This window comes from Athene cunicularia, assembly GCF_003259725.1.
Source record: "Athene cunicularia isolate RWA chromosome 13 unlocalized genomic scaffold, athCun1 chr13_part1, whole genome shotgun sequence".
Lineage (NCBI taxonomy): Eukaryota > Metazoa > Chordata > Aves > Strigiformes > Strigidae > Athene > Athene cunicularia.
This window is the reverse complement of record NW_020799117.1, coordinates 19215783-19231484: the sequence shown is the minus strand read 5'-3', so window position 1 is coordinate 19231484 and position 15702 is coordinate 19215783.

The following is a 15702-nucleotide window of genomic DNA, read 5'->3' as shown; positions in this document are numbered from 1 at the left end:
GGGTTGGGTGGTGTGTACACACCAAGAAAAGCACCAGCCCAGCATTTTAGAGTAGAGATAACTAGAAACAGCTTACTCCATTTAAAAAAAAATAAAAGGAAAAAAAAAAAATCATTCTTAATTAGGACAGAAACCCCCAGATAGGCTTTTTTAAAGAAAAAGCCTAAAAATATCATTTTTGCTTTTGATTTGAAAACTATTTTTGCTCTTCAGACTGTAAGATAAAACACATTCGAATTGATGATGCATTTCACAACAAAAATATATCCCTTTTCATCTTGAAAATGCTGAAATGGGTCGTTTCAAAATTTTCTAGCATTTACCCCCTTTTTTAAAAAACAAATTTTAAATTTAGCTGAAATGTCTTTTTATTTTTTTTTAAAGGAAACTCTTGATTACATTTTTTTCTCTAACAGCTTTAATTAGAATTAACAATTACAGCTGATTCCTAGCTGGGTGATAAACAGCTGGACTGAATCCATTCTTCTGCCCTCCCTGCTCTGGGACTTTTAAAACAACCTCTAGCACTAGCAGGAGTTTAGCCCTCTGCAACATTTTAGCCTTGTCTAGTCACTGGAATTTATTTCTTTCTTTTTTTCCCCACTCTTTGTCCTCTGAGGATCAGTTTTTACCAGTGCAGCATCTCTAACAGTCAGGGAACTTCAGAGTGAGTTGAGATCACATTGATTTCTTGAGGAAGAAGCCGCATACTAATTTTTCCTATTTTTTTCCCATGAGGAAGGCAAGTAACAGTTTCAGGAAGGCAGCTGGGTTTGTAGATATTATGTTCACCTGCCAGACGACAGGAAAGTCTGAGGTCTGTGGAGGCATCACGGGAAAGAAGGAGACCTCAACTGGTCGGATGCAATGTCTTGGAGATGAAGCTAGTGTTGCTGATAAAGCAAAGCCCATGGAATTAAAGCAGAATGGCTTAAGCCTGAGAAAAGCATTAGGCAAGGATCAGGAGATGGATCAGGCCATGGTCCAGCCAAGAAAAATGCCAGGAAGGGCATCCTGCTTAAACCAGACCCCCATCAGGCAGAGGGGAACCTTCGCTTGTCATGCACAGGGTGATGCTCCTTGTAGGCAGCAGCAGCGGCGGCGGCGTGGCTCTCCCTTCATCGCCTCTGTTCGGGACCGCGGCAAATGCCCGTGCGGAGTGTTAGCTTGTATCTCACCGGCACAAATAGAGTGTGTTACTGCCTCCAGCCCCCGGCTGTGACAGACCGTTAAAGGTTATAAAAGTGCTTTTCATCAGAGCCCAGGTAGTGCCCCAAAGCTGCTTTGCAGTCGGGCTGGACTTACATGTGGCAGTACATGGTACGTGTGGCAGTAACGGCCAAGGGAAGCGGGACTGGCTGACACAGCACGTTTACAGGCACTTTCCTGCAGCAATTTACTTAATTTTCTTCCCCCTCCCCAGCATTGCTCGCTCTTTTGCTCCAGGGACTGTCCGTGCAGCACAGATGCTCCTGAGCCGTGGTCCGATGGGCACAGCAGAATCATGGTCCCCAGCTGGCAGCACTGGAGCTGGAGAAGAACAGGTGACACAGGGCAGGGAGCAAGTGCCTGGGCATGGGCGGTTTAGGAGCTGAGGAATAACAGTAAAGCATCACTTTTGCTGTTGCAGGAGTTCCAGATGTCAGTCTGTCCCATCCTAGGCTTGTAGCGCACAGATTTTTGAAGCACTACAGCTCCTTGCTGCTGCAGGTCCCTTGAACAGACGAGCTGTGCCTGCAGAGAGTGGTTCATGTCCTGATTTAACCCATTCTGCTGATTTACGGGAGCAAAATCTCTCAGATGCGATCCCTCCTTTGTTCTGTAGCTGAGCATTTACTCAACGGGGGTTAAACAGGCTTCTGGAACCTCTTGCTTTAACACAAACTGCAGGGCTGTGCTGGGATGCAGGGAGCTCAGGGGAGGCTGTCTAGACTAGAGGAGCTCTTCCGAAGGCTGGCTGTGCTTTTGTTTTATGGTAACATATATATCTCTAATCCGGCTTGAAACAAAGCGTCTCAGTCCCTTCAGTCCACAACACTGCACTTGCAGGAGGGCGGGAGGATGTATTTAGCTTCCACCAAGCTAAAACAAAGAACAGGCCAAGTAGGGATCTCAGTATCAAAGAACAGCATCATGTTTGCTGACAGCAGCTGTGTCCTGGGAGAGAGAGAAGGGCAACACAGCTAGGCAGATAAAACCGCCACGAAACCAGCTCTTGGACAGTCAAACCAGTGCTGTGGACGCTTCTGGGGTATTGCTGCAGGCAGCTGCCTGTAGCTCCCATCCCCAGGCCTGGAAGCAGTCAGGAGGAAGGGCAGGAGGACCTGTTGCCCATGCAGGTGCTGTTTCCAGTCATGGTGTGATTGTGCACAGCTCGGCAGACTGGTGTCTGGCCAGGTTGCAGCAGTACAGACTCCAAGCATGGCACTGCTGGGCTCAGCCTGTTTCAGAAGTCTTTTCTCATCCCCTCGGAGAGACGCAGCCGATGTAGAGCGCACGTTCACCAGGAAGCTGTGACAGAAAAGGGCTTTACTTGGTACCCGTGGCAGAGCCATTGTGTTTCACCTAGTGTGACACCTTTTATCCAAAGTTCACAAATAACATGCAACCATTTATTTGAGATAAACCGATGCTTAAATCCAATTACTGGAGGGGAGAGCTGTGCAGGAACGTAGGGAAATCTATATTGTGAAGTGAGAGGCTGGTCCTGGCATTGAGAGTTGCTGAGTTCTGGTATTCGGCATTCAGAAAGCTTTTGAAGTATCTCCCTGATCCTGCTGAAAACAACTTATTATAGGAGGCAAGGCATATTAATTTGGGCCCTACACTGCGCTAATGAGTTACACAGTTTCCAAACTGGAGCTGTCGCTTAGGCAGCCTGCTCTGAGTCTCAGTAGAGCACATCAGCCGTGCCTGTCTGTGGGCACGTGCCCTCAGCCACAGGCAGTAAGACCTCCGATAACAAAATCATGAAGTGCCCTCTGTGTTTGCTATTACCTGCCCTCCAGCATGGCAGCTTTTCATCAGCCCTGGATCTTCTGCACTGGAGCGTAGCCAGGAAAATGTCCTTCACTAGGTTTGTCACTAGCTGGGAAAGCACCTAGCCCTTTCCACCACTGAGCACCAGCCTCGCTCCCTGCACGCAGCCATGGATGTCCTGAGCAGAACAAGCTCAGTGCTTCCTGGGACTGTATCAGGGAGGAGCACCCCACATGTCATGGCCTGTGGGAGCATCCCCACATCCAGAAAGCATGGCTGCCCACCTCGGGCTCAAAAAAGACAGGAAGCAGTTGAAAAAACCCAAAGATGGAGTGGATGAGTGCCTGTGGCAAGAGACAGCTCCAGCTGAGCTCAGTGGCACCCCCAAACTCTGAGAGCCTAAGCTACAGGAAGAACATGGGGGAGGGATCCCAGCCTTTCCCAAAAGGCCTTGAGATGTCTCACTGGAGCACAAAGCCCTGGTGAAAAACATCCTTTGAATGGATCCCAGGTAAGAGAGGTTATAGCTACATTGCCACGCCTGACCATGTATACACAGACCACCGAGCTGGCGTTAAGTTGTCCAGCAGAGGCTGGGGAAGGTGTAGCTGCATCTCTCTCCTAGCAGTGGACTTGCCAGGATTACAACTTTTTTTCTGCTTGTTTCAGGACAGAGTTTTTTGCTGTTGGTGGCCCACAGCTGTTTCTGAGCTGATGCTTCCTACTTCATGTGTCTGAAGTGCAGTAAGTATCAAGGGCAAGCAGAGAGCCAGCTCACCCATGCTCTGGTTCCCGCTAGCTGGTGCTTTGTTTTGTTTTTTCTAGCTCCACAGATCCTGTGTTTCCTGCTCTGGTTCTCCATGCCCCTATTGTGTGTATCTCTGCTGACGCGGAAGTCCCGGACATAACTTATGCGACCAGTGTGATCAAAGTTAATGCCACTTTATTAAAGGATACCCAGCAATTTATAGATTACCATAAAGTACACATGCAACTACTTGATTGTTAATAGGCTAAAGCTACTTGTCCATGCACCCTTTTGCCCTCTATGATTGGTCCCGTTCTAGTCTCCACGTGCTGCTCTCCTACTAGGCAAACATCTTGTTTTTCAGCAGTCCAGCTTCCTTATCTTTTTGCTATGCACACAGTTTCTCAATCCCTTGGCCTTGCAGGTGTGCTTCACAACAGCCACAGCCTGTTGTTACAGTGAGGCCACTCGGTCTGGATCGCTCATAATATGTCCATTGTTTTCCAGCCATTCCACATACATCAGTGTTGAGGTTGGTGTGGATGCTGGCAACAAAGTTGGTCTTGCTGAACTCTCCAGCTTCAGTCTGGGAAGAAAAGTACCTTTACTCCTTGGATGTGGCACTTTGAACCAGAGTTCCTTCCAGTGTAGCTCGTGACACAGGTGACACTCCATCCTACCATGCTGAGAAGGAAAATTAGCCCTCAGCCCTCAAGGAGAGAGTCAGATTCTTCAGTCTAAAAGAAATTGCTTTGTAGCCAGATAATGGAACTAGAGGGAGAAATATTAACTGAATGAATAATTTTCACTCTCTAGTTAGAGACAGATTTTCTCTTAGCCCCTGACTTGTGAAACTGCGGTGCTTCTAGGTTTCTATCCTTCTGAACAAGAGCCACGCATTTCATGTGACTCTGCAGAGGGGACCCTGCAATTTCCACTTCCCAGCTATTATCACAAGATGGCATCACAGACTTAAAAGCTGATCTGTCTCTGCTAGTGCTTGGAGATCTCCAGACCCTGGGATGTCCAACCCCAGAAGAAACTGTGGACTTAACCCTGCCTGCTGAGCTCCTTTGCCAGGTCTCAGCCCCCGACACTTGCTTTTAATCACGTCCTTTTAATGTTAAGGCTGTGCTTTAAGCGCCCAGCATGCGGAATGAAAAGCTGCAGCCCTTACTCCTGTAACCTGTGAGCCATCTAATTACACTGATTTAAGCGAGTTACAGTTTTGACAGTTAATGGCATACAGAGCACTTTAATCTTGACCTGTAACACCTCCGGCTCTTCTAGGGCCTCCTCTGCCCCCAAGGCGACACTGCTAATCAGACCAAGTGGTGAAGTAATTTAAGACATGGCTAAAGGGAGCTAAGGGCAAATGATGAGTGAAATGCACCCAAGTCATTTTGTTGCAAAGCACTGTCAAATTTAGACCCGTCTTTTGTTCTCCTGAGAATGACTTGGGAGAACAATGATAAGTCTTTCAATAATTTACAGCTTTAAAATAATAACAGAAAGAGGAAAACTGCTCTTAGATACGTTTTTTAAAAAATAAAGCTTATTTTGAGTTACTTGCATAAAGCCCCAGTGTGGTACGTTATCCCCTCTGTGTCCCCCCTGCTACCTCTGCCCTCACAGGGATGCAGCCTGTGCCCCTGTGGCATGACCCACAGCCAACGGCCATGGCTCAGCTTGGCCCCACTGTTGAGGAAGCTCCAGCCCTACACGTGCCCCATCACCTCAGGAGAGGGCATCAGCAAAGGCTTTAACTGCAACAGGACTGTGCTCCCCTCCAGCCCTTATTGCTGCCATCAAAGCAGGCAATACTTTGCCCAGGCCAGGCTACCACAGCTGTGCTCACTGGCTGGGTGGTTTCTGTTTGCCAGAGGATAGTTTGGACCAGCCCCACCTTACACCCATAGAATAGGAGCCCCATTTAAGCTCAGCCCTGGGGCTTCACACTTTGCAGGGGTGTTCTCCTCTAGCCTTGCCTCTGGTTCTACTCCTGCATGGGCCTCTTGGCTCCTGGAACCTCAGGTACATATTGTAGCTGTGTCTCTAGCTCTATTTTTTACATGAACTTCAGACCCGTGTTGTAGCCGTGCCTTCAGCCTTGTCCTTGACTCATCTCCTCTTGCTCCTGGGTAGGCTCTGGACCTGGGTCATTGCAAGCTGGACCTGGGACTGCTGGTGGACCCTGTAAGCAGCACCTGGCTGTGCTCAGACCCAGTGGGACTCTGCCTGTTGGGAAGGATGGTATCTCTGCTGGGGTCCGCTTGGCTCCCCTTCCCTTAGGGACCTGCTGGCCCTTCCTGCTCCCTGCTGGGCCCATTATCTTGTTGTAAAAGAGTAAGCACAAACTCTGTTAATCTCTACACTAACTGTGCTGCTCTGTGGACCTTCCTGGGTCCCGGTGGGAGGGACCTGTCCTGCTGTGGTGTTCAGCAGCTGTATGAGGAGACGAAGACGCAGGCTGGGTTAGTGTGAGGCTTACTGTTGCTGCATGTCAGTATGTGCTCCAGGCTTCATCCAACCAGTTGCTCTCTGTAAGAAGCAGCCATGATCTAACTGCATCTCCTTCCCTGGCCAAGGGCCCTGCAGCCTCCCACCAGGGCTTAGTGTTTGTCTGTCTTGGTCGATTGGTGGCTGTGCTGTCTTCTGGGGTGACAGCTTTCCCTGGCGCAGCTGTCCCGGGGGTGGCAGAGGGGCAAGATCTGTTTCTGAGCTGTCTTTGAGGCTGTAGCTGGATGCATCCCTCTGGGCAGCGCAGGGAAATGCCAGTCAGGCTGTTGCCTTCACTGCGGAGCTGGAGAGCAGCCTCCCTTGGCCCAGAGGAAAGAGCAATCCAAAAATGTTATATAAACCAGCCTGCTGGAGGGGCAGACGCACTGGCACCAAGCGCAGTGCCACTCCGCATGCCCTGCAGCCCCCTCCCCAGCTGCCCTCCCTCCAGGCCTGCCTGGGTTTCATCTTGCTGCCAGAGCCTGGGTCTTTTTGTTGTTCAAAATGTACTTGGGCAGCACGAGGAGGCTGTTCGATTCCCCTCTGTTCTCAGCTGAAACTGCTGCAGAACAATTTCCTCTTCTCTTTTGTCTCTGACAGAGTTCTGGAGCTCTGCTCCCTTCCCCTGCCATCCCTCCTGTCTTGCTGAGCTCCTCCCTGGCTGGCTCTCCTTCCCTGGTGTCCCCTTCCTCTCCCAGCTCCTGTTAAATCCCCATTTTTTTCCTATTCTCTCCATCCTTCAGCACTCCCCTCCAGAAGACAGACTGCAAACTGCATTCTCTGTTACACAGTGCCTTTCATCCAACAAATTCTAAGCCACTTTCTCAGTGTGATAAATGTGATCTGCTAATCCTATGGAGGGGGATCCCCCGGGTAAAGCCTCCTCTGGGATCTGTGCCGGATCCGTGGCAGGTCTCATGGCATCAAGCCGCAGGGTCTGTCTTGGCTGCAAATGTACAAGTGGTAAAGTAGCTGCCTTGTCCTGAATATGGACATCACAACTTGCTCCTCTTCCCCAGCCCCTCCACCACCGCTGGGGATTCATTTTAGGAATTTACACATCCAGGAGGACTAACCAAAGCAGATCTTCTTCCAGTGGTCCACCAGGTCTCTTTCCAGCAAGGAAGCAGCTTGGTGGAGGGTTTGCATAGCACTGACCTGAGCATGCTGCAGGGCTGTTCTGGACCTCTGATTACCCTAAATCATGCTAAGACAATAAAACCCAGTTACTCTGAGTGCTGTTTTGCTGGTGCTGGTTTAATTCTGTGAGGTCTTGTAAAGCCTCATGCCCCAGGGGATATTAAGCCATTTCTGGCACCTGGAGCAGGGTGGTGTAAGCACCACCCATGTATCCTGGGGTTGGGTGGTGTGTACACACCAAGAAAAGCACCAGCCCAGCATTTTAGAGTAGAGATAACTAGAAACAGCTTACTCCATTTAAAAAAAAATAAAAGGAAAAAAAAAAAATCATTCTTAATTAGGACAGAAACCCCCAGATAGGCTTTTTTAAAGAAAAAGCCTAAAAATATCATTTTTGCTTTTGATTTGAAAACTATTTTTGCTCTTCAGACTGTAAGATAAAACACATTCGAATTGATGATGCATTTCACAACAAAAATATATCCCTTTTCATCTTGAAAATGCTGAAATGGGTCGTTTCAAAATTTTCTAGCATTTACCCCCTTTTTTAAAAAACAAATTTTAAATTTAGCTGAAATGTCTTTTTATTTTTTTTTAAAGGAAACTCTTGATTACATTTTTTTCTCTAACAGCTTTAATTAGAATTAACAATTACAGCTGATTCCTAGCTGGGTGATAAACAGCTGGACTGAATCCATTCTTCTGCCCTCCCTGCTCTGGGACTTTTAAAACAACCTCTAGCACTAGCAGGAGTTTAGCCCTCTGCAACATTTTAGCCTTGTCTAGTCACTGGAATTTATTTCTTTCTTTTTTTCCCCACTCTTTGTCCTCTGAGGATCAGTTTTTACCAGTGCAGCATCTCTAACAGTCAGGGAACTTCAGAGTGAGTTGAGATCACATTGATTTCTTGAGGAAGAAGCCGCATACTAATTTTTCCTATTTTTTTCCCATGAGGAAGGCAAGTAACAGTTTCAGGAAGGCAGCTGGGTTTGTAGATATTATGTTCACCTGCCAGACGACAGGAAAGTCTGAGGTCTGTGGAGGCATCACGGGAAAGAAGGAGACCTCAACTGGTCGGATGCAATGTCTTGGAGATGAAGCTAGTGTTGCTGATAAAGCAAAGCCCATGGAATTAAAGCAGAATGGCTTAAGCCTGAGAAAAGCATTAGGCAAGGATCAGGAGATGGATCAGGCCATGGTCCAGCCAAGAAAAATGCCAGGAAGGGCATCCTGCTTAAACCAGACCCCCATCAGGCAGAGGGGAACCTTCGCTTGTCATGCACAGGGTGATGCTCCTTGTAGGCAGCAGCTCAGGGACCCCAGGGCATGGGCTTGTTCTGGGCAGTTCTGAATCCATTGGCTCAGGCTGCTGTGTCTGCTGCCTCGATGCCTCTGCAGCAAACCCCATCCACGAGCTGGAGGATTCTTAGGCTTGTGACCACGCTGGAGGGCCCCAGTGCCCAGAAGAAATGTACTGCAGAGAATCCAGATGGCTTTTGGGAGCTGGAGCCTTCTCAGATGGCATCCCAAAAGTGGCTAGGGCCTTCTACCCCCCTGGTGCAGGGTGGTGACTCAGCTGCTGTCCTAGCAGTGCTTCCCTCTGCATCCAGGATGGTTTTCACACACCCCAACTCTTTGGGGACAAGGGAAGGAACACCATAGCAGTGTGGATGGAGTAGAAGGGCGTGGTGGTGGAGGGAAAGGGAAGTTATTAATTTGCTCTTAAACCACCTAAAACATCTGTTTCAGACACCCAGGCACGTTTGTCCAGCCTCTGCAGGCAGCCTCCAGAGAGCAAACAGGCACTGGGGCATGCTCCTTTGCCAAAACCAATGTCCCCGGTGCCCACTGCAGCTCTCCCACTGCCGGGTCCAGGCTCCTCATCGCTGCTCATCCCTGTGTTGGCTCATTGCTGTTAAGGGCTGATCTCTTCTCCCTGGAGACAAGGCCATGGCTTCAGCCTGTCCCTCCTACTTCCCTGCCAAATAGTTATTACCATTCTGGATGATCCTGAGATGGTATTAAGCAGGAGGGAGGTTTCTGTATAGAAGTCTCCCTGTGATTAACGGATTAAAGGGTTTTGTGAAAATTAAAGTCTTTCTTCATACTTCATGCTTTCAGCTTTTCAGCTGTTGCCTTTTCCCTTCTACTTCCATACAGAAGTCCCTATGGGCCTTGCATCCCATCCCTTTTGCTGACATTTTCTACCCACTGTGACCTGGAGACGTGGTTGGCAGCACCTACTGCTCTTTGCCACCTGGTTTCCCCAAAAGCTTCACCCTGCTGAGCCCTCGGCAGACCCCGCCACTCCTGAGCCAGCGGTTGCAGAGAGGAGGTTGCTGCAAGCAGTTTATTTATATACAAATGCAACCCAGGAGAGGGGCCATAAATGCCTCTTTATTTCCATATTTATCATTGCAGCTCAGATGGATGAGGAATCCGATGAAAAGTTTAGGCAAAACAGAGGAAATGAAAAAGTGTCGGTAAGCAGCAGCTCAGCTGAGAGACTGGCAGCCTCCAGGGTTTTCAGCAGCAAAAAGGCTTTCAATTACCGCGCCGCACTGCTGCTCGATAACATCTTCATTTCCTCAGCCGTGCTGCCGGGATGGATGGGGCAGCGGGTCCTCTGCCCTGCCAGTCTGACCCCCGTTGGCTTCCCAAAGACTGCAGCTTGATCATTACAGGGATATGGACCTGAGACCCAGAAAAAAAAAAAAAAAAAAAAGCATGTTTGGTGTTATTGGTGTTTGACAGAACTGTTTTCTGCCCGAATGCCAGTAGGTACCATGAGCAGTAGCAGAATGTGGGTGCTGAGGCTCAATAAATATCTCCAGGTAATGAGCGTTGCAGTCACTCACCCCGTGGTGGAAAGGTGCCACGAAGGCTTTGCTGGACAACTTCAGAGCATCCAGTGCTGAGTGTTGGCGATGGATGATGATTTAAAGCCCATTTTTGCAGGGAATAACGGCTCATAACCGTCCCCTCTCCTTTAAGTGTGCAACACCACTGAGATTTATGTTCTCCTTGTTTCCACCTTATGGGAAGTGTTTTATTAATCGTCCCTGTGCTTGCTCCCAAACCCACGTGTGCTGCGGTGTGGGGATGCTTCAAATGCAGTGAAGAGGAGATGGCAGCACAGGATGCGGCTCCTGGGGAAGGCAGCTGAAGCAGCAGGGACGGGTGCTGCCCAGGAGCTTTCCAAGGATCTGAAACCTTTAGCCCTGGGAGGAACTGTCTGCCCATGGGCCAAGGGAGCCTGGCTCAGCCCAGACTGCCCTGCGGGGGGATAACTGGGACTGCAAAGCTGTGCCTAAGGTCTGTGTGACCCTCTGAGGGAGGTGGTGATGGAGCTGCCTGTCACTGCCTGCGTGGGCCCCCTTTGGCACCCCATGCCGGTGACTTTATTCTTACCTAAATCCCTGCTTGGACACCTGGAAAGGCTCCTGCTCAGATCATTAGAGGTGACTGCTGCTAGAAAGGGTCCCTGGGGATGCTGCTGCCCACACGGTTACAGCTAAGCCGGTGGCACTAAAATCTTGATGTTCCCTTCACACTGGATATGTACCCACCAGGTCCCTCTGCTGTTGCTACAGGCTTTATTCTCCTCTCTGCTTCTAAATCATTTGTGCATGACGTCCTAGGAAAACAGGTTTGAATTGATCACCCTTGCTACCTTATCTAATTTAATCCAAACCTGATACCAAACAGGAGTGAGGGAAGCCCGGTGGGGAGCCTGCATGTGGCAAACCACTTGGCTGTGATGAACAGCATTGTTAATACCTGTAATGAAATGCTGGAGTCATCTGGTATTGCTGGGCTCTTGAAATAAGTCAGAGCCTCCCCTTACTCCCCTTGCCTGATGCTACTGGGCTCCCACAAAGGCCAAGCCATCCTGCGGAGGCGTTCGAGAGGGAGAAGAGTTGTCAGGGGACTGACACCCACCAGGACCCCAACCCCTAGCTGTGCCACCACTGCACGGGCAGCAGCTCACCCAGAAACCCTCATGCTTTGCCCCCTAGTCGAGCCTTCCCATGAGCAGGGACAGCCTTCGGCTCATCTCATCGCATTTACCGCTCTGGAGCCTCTGAGGGATTGACAGCAAAAGCCCTTGGATGAGTCTTTTTTTTTTTTTTTTTTGGATAGTGAATGAAATAGTATTTGGGCTGCTGGAGATGAGAGGCTGCAAGTGGGACACAGCTGATCCTGATGGCAATTTGGCTGACGCTGACATGGCAGAACTGGTCCTGCAAAAGTCCCCACGTCCCAGCACACAAAATGGGTGAGAAAAAGCATTTTTAAAAGCAAGTGGGGTAACCCTGCAGATCCAGTGCCAGCCCATCTCAAGCCCAGGGCTCACCTCTGTCCTCTCTGGATGAGTAGGTGCTGCAAAAATTGTCTGCTTTGAACTCAGACTGGGTTGTGACTCAATCCTTGGGTTGTAAAGACGTGTTTCATCATCTCAGCGTGGAAAGTGGCTGCTGCCAGCTCTCTGGCAGCAGTGAGGCCGGCCAGGGCAGGCTGGGAGGGAATGCAGCATGGTGCCAGAGCTGCAGGTCGTTAATTACACCCACTGGAGCCTGAATTTCATCTAATCTTTTGGAGTTACAGCACAACACAAAAGGTTGAGGGGAAGTAAAGGCTGAAGAGGAAGTGTTTCAGACAAAAATTCTGGTAGGACTCTCTTCCCAGTGACTGTCTGGCCACAAATCCATCTATTTTGGTGCAAGCATGGAGTGCAAAGCCCAGACCTGCCACCTGGAAACTCAGCCTAATGAGTGTCCTGCTGCCTGTGGAGTTTGCTTATCCAGGAGAATGATACCTTTCATGGTCCTGAGGTCCTCCCAGGGGGAAAAGGGCAATCAACCCCTCCTGCTGACAGCAGCTCGGTGCAGGAGCCCTGTGAAGGTGGCAGGGTGATCAGGGAGAGCCCTGGCGTGGTGGGGACAGGAGGTTCCCCAGTGCCCATCAGCTGCCTGCAGATGTCTATGCCTCCCTCTGCTCTGCTTCAAACAGCATCTCAGGGCTTTCTTCTGGGTCTGCCCCAAAACAAAAGCTACTTGCAGGTACTTTAGCATGAAAAAATCACCAAAAACTAAGAGTTAACTGGTAAGGAGCAGCGCTGCTTAACTTCACAGCAATGGAACCTTGTTATTTGATTTTGCTTTTGGACTTAAATTGGATGTCCGATTATGTGTCTGGGGGTATTTGGCACCAGATGGGTAATTACATTTCTGACCAACTTCAGGACAGAGCTGAGCTGCTGGAGAAGCCATATGGCCCTAAGGAAGGCTCTGAGGAGAAGAGGTGGCTCCAGCCAAGCACGTGGCAGTCCTGGTCACAAACCCACATGCCTTCTCCTGAAGAAAATCTGAATTTCTGATAGCCCAGGAGTCACCCTCCCTGCAGTGACTGTACTGTCTCACCTCCAGCTCGTACTCAGGAAGCAGCAGTCCTTGAAATCAAGTAATTAGGCCCAACTGCAAAGGCAAGGAAAAGTTTTATTGACTTTATTGTGACAGTGAATCACACCACAGTGTCATGCTATTGATCTGGGCTTGTGCTAAGCAAGGGCAAGTTTCGTATCATCCTGCCTGGGGTTAAACAAGCTCTCCCTGCTGCTCAGGCCTAGGACTGGCCCAACTTTTCTAGGCTCTTAGTCTAGTTCACTGTTAAACTTGTGAAGCTGTTGACTGAGATGATGTCAGTGCCATTCTGCAGGGAATAACCCCTTTCTGCACCCTCAGCTTTTCTGCCTTCCTCTTTTGAACAGCCCAGCGCTATTGATAAGGGAAGACTGAGGTGCCTGTGCCACGGTATTTGGGGATACCAGTGGCTCTGGGCTAGCAGGCAGCCTGCGGGACCTGGGCAGCGGCGCCTGGTGGTCTCTGCCTGGGAGAGAGGAGCAGACAGAACCCAGCCCTGAATCCCACACTACGCTCAAAGCCGAGCTGCTTTGAGCAAAGCTTGCCCTTAAAAGAAGGTATTTAAACAGAAGGAATCAATTGTGTTAAGTGCAAATTCATCTGTTGATGTTGCTGTTCGGGGGCAGAGCAGCCGTTTACTGCAGCATGTGATGCTGGGGAATCAGCGGCTCTGCGCTCATTAACGCTCTGGGCCACTAACGATGCCCAGAAGTGGCTGCAAACAAAGACAACTGAAGTCTGAAGGATTAATGCTGCCTCCCACCAATGCAGCCCGCAATCCATCAATTACCTATCTGCTTAGTCCTTTTCTCCATCCTTTTACAATCTAAATAGCACATTTTATAGTCGCTGCTAAGTGATGTGATCAACATCAATTACCTACTAAAAGAGAATCAAGTCTTGATTTAAAATTAAGTGCTGCATTTTGCCATGTTCTTTATATGTAGCCAACAGAATAATTGCAGTGACATAAAAACTAATTACACAACTCCACAATTAGGCCTCCCTCCTAGTGCTGTGATTGTCTTTAAGTACATTGATGAAAAATTACTCCCAGTCCTAAATTGCTCTATCACACCCATCTTCTCCAATACCTTTGAAAAAAAAAACCCAAACCTGCATCCCATCAGATCAAACAGAAGAACTTGAAATGCAAAAGATAATACATGCAGAGCATGTTTTCTAATCTCTTTGATGCGCGAGTGGTTTCAGACGGTGGGATTAGGCTGGTATCGCCGGAGGATGCAGCATCGCTGCTCTCTGTGATGATGGACCAAACATCTCATCAAGACTTCCCAAACCGCCTGGGGCTGTCACGGGGCAGCGAGGCCAGAGTCCCAGCACCCTGCCGCATCGCCATCAGGCTGCAACCTGGGGCGAAACTCCTCTTCCCTGTGCTCCAGCTGCCATTTGGCTCTTGAGCTGCAAGCAGAGGAAAGGCCAGCCCTGCCTGACTGCCAGCCTTGGGTTTGGTGCATGAAGAGGTTTTATCACTGCTCCTGCTGTGTCTGAAAGAGGGGGCTGGCAGAGAGATGACTGATCATCCCATTAGTGCCGTTTCACCTGGCAGAAACAAGGGGAAGAGCAGGATCCAGCTTGCCTGCCCCACCAGAGAGACCACAGCAAGGTTTGGGCAGAGACGAGCCCTGTCTTGAGCTGGTGGCAATGCTGCTCCAGCAGCCAAGCGGGCCCAGAGCCCCAAAAGGAAGAGAAGGAAGAGGTTGGAGTATAGCAGCACTTTCACACATCCAAAGGCCAGGAGTTACATCTTGCCAGGTATCACATACCTGCCTGAAAAATCATAAAATCCCAATAAAAACCATAAGCCTCTATAAATCTGTGAAGCACTCCTGATGGGTTATGATTCCAGATTCTGAATATGAGGTGTTTACATCTAACCCAGAAAGACTGAAACATTTAATTTACTGGCAGTGAAAGCTGAGATTTGCTTACAACCAATCCTCTGCCTCCAGGATGTCTGTGGGTGCTGGCAGCAAAACACAGCACATGTGTGAGTGGAGCCACGGGCCCAGGGGACCGAGCGGGCATGCAGATTCCCACGGGTTGCCTTAGGCTGTGCCATCCTGTCAGTTGTCTCTTGCTGGATATTTAGGCAGCGCAGGTTTAATTTTGGGGCTGTAAGGGTGTTTTTGGCTGCTGCCTGGTGTGCGGTGGAGCCCGCGGGCACCCTCAGCCTCCGCCGAGCCCTTGCAGGGGAGGAGGGTTGCATAGCTCCTGACTGGGGGTTTTCTGTCATTTCTGCAATGCCATCACTCAGTCACCAGTGGGGAAAAGGGTGGGAAATGCTTTGGCACCCCGTTTTAATCAGCAGGGTGCTGCGAGCTAATGAGGCAGAGGGGACCCACAGGGTCAGGCCTCCAGCAGCCCCCGTGCCTTCCCATCCGACTTTTTCGCCTCTTATTCAGCATGGTCCAAGGCTGTGAATTAACACCCTTGTACTTACCTGAAACTTCACCACCTCCCTCAAAACGTGTGAAAAATAAAGAGGGTGCTAAAGCAGCCGGCGGCAGGGAAGATGTGATGTGTAAGGCCAACCACATCTCACGAACCTCGCAAATCCCACCACCTTCCTCCACACAGCCCGTCGGGGGCCGGGGAGCTCAGGACGCCCCAGCGCAGGCGGGTCGAGGCTGCAGCGGGCGGGGAAGGCCCAGGGGCCAGGCACCCTTCCCCGGCTGCACCCCCGGGGTCTCTGGGCTCCCCCAGGTCGGGGATAGGGGGTGGGGGGGCGCACAAAGGAGGGCGGTCTCCACCCCAGCACCCGAGCCCGAGGGCCGCCGCCCGGCGAGGAAAGGTCCCGGCGCTCGCGGCATAAGGCCACACCGAAAGCAAGCAGACGTTATTCGGGAAAGCCATTTATTTTACCCTTTTTTCCCTAAAACCGGTACGGAA